This window comes from Sapajus apella, unplaced genomic scaffold, assembly GCF_009761245.1.
Source record: "Sapajus apella isolate SASKATOON/1434 unplaced genomic scaffold, GSC_monkey_1.0 scaffold251, whole genome shotgun sequence".
Classification (NCBI taxonomy): Eukaryota; Metazoa; Chordata; class Mammalia; order Primates; family Cebidae; genus Sapajus; species Sapajus apella.
This window is the reverse complement of record NW_022437191.1, coordinates 34224-40604: the sequence shown is the minus strand read 5'-3', so window position 1 is coordinate 40604 and position 6381 is coordinate 34224. Positions and strand designations below refer to the sequence as shown.

At 40.8% G+C, this 6381-nt stretch overlaps 1 pseudogene; it reads right to left on the bottom strand.

Annotated features, from left to right (window-relative positions):
- Positions 1 to 5645: 5645 nt before the first annotated feature.
- On the bottom strand, positions 5646 to 6174 carry LOC116545211 (annotated as a pseudogene).
- Between the last annotated feature and the right edge of the window lie 207 nt (positions 6175 to 6381).

Here is a 6381-nt window from a genome sequence, read left to right as displayed (position 1 = left end):
TGTACTGAGAGAAACAGCATTTTCTTCTACACTTGCGTTATAATAAAGCGGTTAATAATATGATGCATAGACCTGGTGGTAGAGATGACCATTGGACCATCTCTGTAATTCCAACAACTTTGGATGCGGAGGCAGAGAGGAGCAGAAGGAATATTATCTGTGCTCCACTGTGGACATAGGGTCCTTTTGGAGCTTCTGCACTGCGTTCCATAAATAGCACAGGGAGTGCTAATAGTTTGAAGTGACCACATTTGGGGCCCTGCTGAAATTCAGTAGCAACAAAACCACCTATGGTTTTTTGGTGTAAGTGACAGCCTCAAAAGTAAAGAAAATTTTAAATTTATAATTCCCAAGTGAAACTTACATTTGGTTGCAATTCTTCCCCCTTTGTCTTAGCATTTGTTGAATTAGGATGGGATGGAGGTAGTGTAAAAGTAGTTGCATTAAATTACCCACCATTATAAAGTTTGGCCTGGTTTATGTCTGTCTGCTCTACCAACAGAATAGATAGATCCCAGAGTTTTAAGTGGCTTTCGTTGTGAGAACAGGATAAGAGGAAGGTATGATGTGGGTGAAATGCAGAAGGGAAAAGGTGCAGCTTTAAGTTTGTTTTTTCCTCCTGAGGTTCATTTAGAGTTGTGTAGGTAGAACAAGACTTGCAGCCTTCATGCTTGTTTTTCTTTTTTTTTTTTCTTTTTTTTTCTTTTTTTTTTTTTTTTTTGAGATGGAGTTTCGCTCTTGTTACCCAGGCTGGAGCGCAATGGCGTGATCTCGGCTCACCGCAACCTCCGCCTCCTGGGTTCAGGCAGTTCTCCTGCCTCAGCCTCCTGAGTAGCTGGGATTACAGGCACACACCACCATGCCCAGCTAATTTTTTGTATTTTTAGTAGAGACAGGGTTTCACCGTGTTGACCAGGATGGTCTCGATCTCTTGACCTCGTGATCCACCCGCCTCGGCCTCCCAAAGTGCTGGGATTACAGGCTTGAGCCACCGCGCCCGGCCTCATGCTTGTTTTTCTAACTTAAAGTGATATTACTCCCAGCATTCAAGTGGACTGTTGTGAGAAGTATTTCTGGGAAAAATTCTAACTGTGACCCCCAAAAGTAACTGAAAGAGAAATGATGCATGCCCCAGTGTCTCCAAAGTAGAAAGGGGAAAGTGCTATCCAGTACACACATACGCCACAAGCGTTTCTTGAAATGGTCTTTACATTGTTTATTGAGAAAAGAAACTTAGAGTGCATTCGAAGCTGCTTCATCCCCAAAACATCAGCTTGTGTCATCACTTTACCCAGGCAGGGATTTGGATTTCAAATGAGAGACAGGCCGAAAGCAGTTAGCACTTGGAATCCTTGCATATGGCAAAGGAAACTTAAAAAGTCAGGGTATAGGGGTTGCATTGGTAGTAACTGATATCAACTAATTAATGGTTACAGCCTAACGAGAGAAAGAGAGGACTCTTGAAGTAGCTGCTATTGTTTGTCTTTTGTGCCCACTTTCAAATTCTCTGCAACCCTCGTATTCTTAAGACTCTTAATTGCCTTAATTTGCCTGGGAATGTTTCATTAATAGATCTGAAAATGAGAAGAAGCCTTTTGTATGGAATTCTAATTGGACCCTACTATGGTTTGTATATTTGTCCCCTCCAAAGTTCACGTTCATATTTGATCCCCAATATTGAAGGTAGGGTCTAGTGGGAGGTGTTTGGGTCATCAATAGATTAATGCCCTGGGGTGGTAGGGTGAGGAGGAAGTTAGTGAGGTCTCTGTTAGTTCCTGAGAAAGCTGGTTGTTAAAAAGAGCCTCCTTTGCTCCTCCCCTCCAAAAACTTTATTATAACCGATTACTACTCAGAATTCTAAGATGACTCACAAGATTTCTATTCACTGGTGTTCACACTCTGTGTAATCCCCTCCTCTTGAGCATGAGTAGAACCAGTGAATATGGGTCACTCCCTTGGTTAGGTTGCCTTTTATGACAAATGTGATTGATGAGATAGTTATTCTGTGATTACCTTACATAAGGCTCCACCCTAGAAGACTGGAAAGAGATTCTCCTTCTGGCCTTGAAGAACTAAGCTTCCATGTTGCAAGAGGGCCTGTGGAGGAGCCCGGGTAGTAAAGACTCAGGGTAGCCTCTGGGAACCAAGAATTGTTCTGGGTAGACAGCTGGCACAAAAATGAGAACTTCAATCCTAGAGTTGCAAAGAATGCAATTCTGCCAATAACTAGTAAGTTTGGAAGGAATCCTGAGTCTGAGATATGATTGCAGCAGCTGCATTTCAGCCTGGTGAGACCTCGAAGAGGACCCAACTAAACCCAGACTCCTGAACAATGGAAACTGTGAAATAATGAAATTGTGTTGGTTTAAGTAGCCAGATTGGTAATTTTGTTATACAGCGATAGAAAGCCAGTACATTGACTAAATGAACAAATTAACCCTTTATTTTATTGCTAATTCTCTCATCAGGGAATAAAATCTGCCTTCTCACTACACATGAAGACATCCAGAGAGGAAAAAAGTGCTTCTTTCATTAACTGCTTATTCAAGTTAATTTGATTTGTTTTATTGTTCCCCACTTTTTATTTTTAAAATGTTTATACCTGCAGAGTAGATGAAAGTTCATGTGGGTTCACTATTAATATTTTGTCACATTTGGTTTATACTGTACATATAGTTTTACTGATTTTTTTTTTTTTTTTTTCAAAGCAGGATCTTACTCCTTCTCCCAGGCTGGAGTGCAGTGGCATGATCTCGGCTCACTGCAACCTCGACCTCCTGGGCCCAAGCAATGATCTCACCTCAACCTCCCAAGTAACTAGGACTACAGGAATGCACCACCACACCTGGCTTTCTTTTTTTTTTTTTTGTAGAGACAGAGTTTTGCCATGTTAGCCAAGCTGGTCTCAAACTCCTGACCTCATGTGATTTCCCCTGCCTTGGCTTCCCAAAGTGCTGGGATTACAGGTGTGAGCCACCTGTGTCCGGTCATTTTTCTGAATTATTAAAAGTAGTTTACAGTCCACGGGACCCTTTACTTCTCAATACTTCAACATGTGCATCCTAAGTCTAGAACATTATTACACATTACCACATGTAAGGTAGGTAGTGGGTACTTCACTTTGGATCATATCCATGTGATCTCAGTGCCTTTATTGATCATGCTAAGTTTGAGCAATTGGCTAAGAGGTTTATATCAGGTATCTCCATGGTAAAAGTACATTTTCCCCTTTGTATTTAATAAAGGATATGTAGTATTCTTTAAAAATATGTGCATGGTTTTTTTTTTTTTTTATTTTTCTACAGAGACAGGGTTTCTCCATGTTAGTCAGGCTGGGGTATTTCAGTGGGTATTTTTTGCATTTCTTTTATTATAACTGAAGTTGAGCATTTTTTAAAATGTTTAATGGCAAATCATATAACTTTTTCTGTGAATTGTTTGTTCATGTCTTTTGCCAACTTTTATTGAGTTTAAAAAAATTCCTCTTTCTTTTTAATAGCTTATATTAGGAATATTGATTATTTATCCATGATATATTTTGCAACTACAGTTGTCCCTCAATATCCATGGGGATTGGTTCCAGAATACCAGAATCCATGGCTATTTAACCTTATATAATAAAATGGTGTAGTATTTACATATAGCCTACGCACATCCTCCTACAAACATAAAATCATCTCTAGATTACTTATAATACCTAATACAATGTAAATGTTATATAAACAGTTATACTATATTGTTTAGGGAATAACGATAAGGGAAAAAATACATGTTCAGTACAGATGCAATTATCCTTTTTTTCCCAAATATTTTCAGTCCATAAATACAGAGAGCCTATTTTATGTTTTCTAGGTGTTGGCTGCTTGTAGTATGTTTTGCTGTGCACAAGACTTTTTAAAATGTAGCTGCTATGTTAATCTTTAAGTGTATCTGAATTTCAAGTCATTGTTACAGAGGCTTTCCAGCTGTGGCTCACATCTGTAATCCCAGCACTTTGGGAGGCAGAGGCAAGTGGATCACCTGAGGTCAGGAGTTCGAGACCAGCCTGACCAACATGGAGAAACCCTGTCTCTACTAAAAATACAAAAAATTAGCCAGGCATGGTGGTTCATGCCTGTAAACTCAGCTACTTGGGAGGATGAGGTAGGATAACTGCTTGAACTTGGGAGGGATAGATTGTGGTGAGCCAAGATTGTGCCATTGCATTCCAGCCTGGGCAACTAGCATGAAAGTCCCGTCTCAAAAAAAAAAAAAAGAAAAAAAGGCTTTCCTCACACTTTGAGTATGAAGGACTTTATGTGGTTTTCTGTAACTGTGAAGTTTTATGTTTTAGACATTGCCATTTCTTGAAGAGGAAGAAAAAATTCCTAGAAGCCTTCCCACTGGCTGGGATCGAGTTCCATGTTCATTGTTAATCCAATCTCGATGGACTAGAGAATGCCATGGACTCATCTGTTTATATCTGTTGTTCCTGTGCCAGTTCCTATCCAGGTAAATAAAATTATTATTGGACAAGTAAGGATGGTCCTGGTGCTGGGGATGGATCAGCTCTATTTGAAATACACGAGCTCTTTGGGGAAAGCATGAATACCTAAACAAAATCTGTGTTCTTTTAAGAGAAGAGAAGTGGGAGTCCCACTGTCCATTTCATTCCCAGTCTCTTTGTTGTCTTTCAAACTCTTCTTGTCATATACTGAGTTTATTGAGTTCAATTCTACTCCACTTACCATCCCTCAACATGTACAGATGCTTCTTTACCCTCTAGTTCCTAAACTTACAAGTGGCCAGGGCATTGTGGTAAGAGGCAAAGGGGATGGATATGAGACATATATTGGACAAGTCACACAGGTGCTTGGCAAAGTCAGGATATAAAAATTCTCATTTCTGGGCCATCATTAGCGTTCTGCTGCTGATGGACTAAAGACCTCCTTTGACAGTGACATTAGAGAGAGCTAGCATGGTCTCTGAGTGTCGGATGTTGGTGATTTTCATTTGTCTGAGGGCTGGATGTTTGGCTCTCACAAAGCTCTGGGGGCTTGAACATGGCAACTATTTGCTGCTTCATTACTACCCTTGGGGCACAAGAATATTGGCCAGGCATGGTGGCTCATGCCTGTAATCCCAGCACTTTGAGAGGGCAAGGCAAGCGGATGAGGTCATGAGATCGAGACCATCCTGGCCAACGTGGTGAAATCCCATCTCTACTAAAAATACAAAAATTAGCTGGGTGTGGTGGTATGCACCTATAATCCCAGCTACTTGGAAGGCTGAGGCAAGTGAATTGCTTGAACCTGGGAGAGGCTTTGCAGTGAACTGAGATCACACCACTGCACTCCAGCCTGGCAACAGAGTGAGACTCTTCAAAAAAAAATTTTTTTTTGGTAGGATCATCAATATGTATTTGTTTTTTACAGCCACCAGAGCAAATTACCACAACTTGGTGGCTTAAAACAATGTAAATTTATTTTCTTACAGTTCTGCACACCAGAGGTGTAAAATCAAGGTGTCAGCAGGGTTACTCTTGCACTGAAGGCTCCAGGGAAGATTCCTTTCTTGTCTCTCAGCTTCTGTTGGCTCCTGGTATACCTTAGCTTGCAGCAGTATAACTTCAATCTCTGCCTCTGTCTTTTTTTTTTTTTTCCTCGTTTCAAGTTTTAATCAAAGCTTGTATATAAGGTTACTTTATTTCTGCATCTTGTCAGTTGTTTCTTCCTTGTATTTGCCCTTTTCCTTTCCTACTTGGCGAGATTTGGCTTTACGTTCAAGGATCTTTTTGCGGTCTTTGTCCAGTTTTAGCCTAGTGATAACCACCTTGCTTGGGTGAATGCCTACATGGACAGTTGTGCCATTAGCCTTTTCCTGCTGCACCCGTTCAGTGTAGATTACGTATTTCTTCCTGTAAACCTGGACTACTTTGCCAATCTGCTGACCTTTATAGTGTCCTCGTACAACATGAACTTCATCATCCTTTCGGATGGGCATGGATTGCACGTTGTACTTCTGTCTCAGCTCTTTGGAAAGAGGGGAGGACATAATCTTCCTGCGAATGTGGGAAGGTGCATTGAAATGCCTTTTGTGATTCTTGCTTCGGTTGGAAGTCACAAAGGGATTGAACTTCATTTTGGCAGCTCCCGCTTAGGTGATGGCCGCAAAAGGGCTGCCTCTGTCTTTCATGACTTTCCTTGTGCCTCTCTCTTTCTCCTCTTCTCGTAAAGACCCATGTCATTGGATTCACCTTGTGTTAACCCAGGATAATCTTACCTTGAGATCCTTCACTAAATTATATCTGCAAAGACCCTTTTCCAACTAAGGTCACATTTACAGGTTTTAGCAGTTAGGACTTCGACATATCTTTTTGGGGGTCACCATTCAACCCGCTGA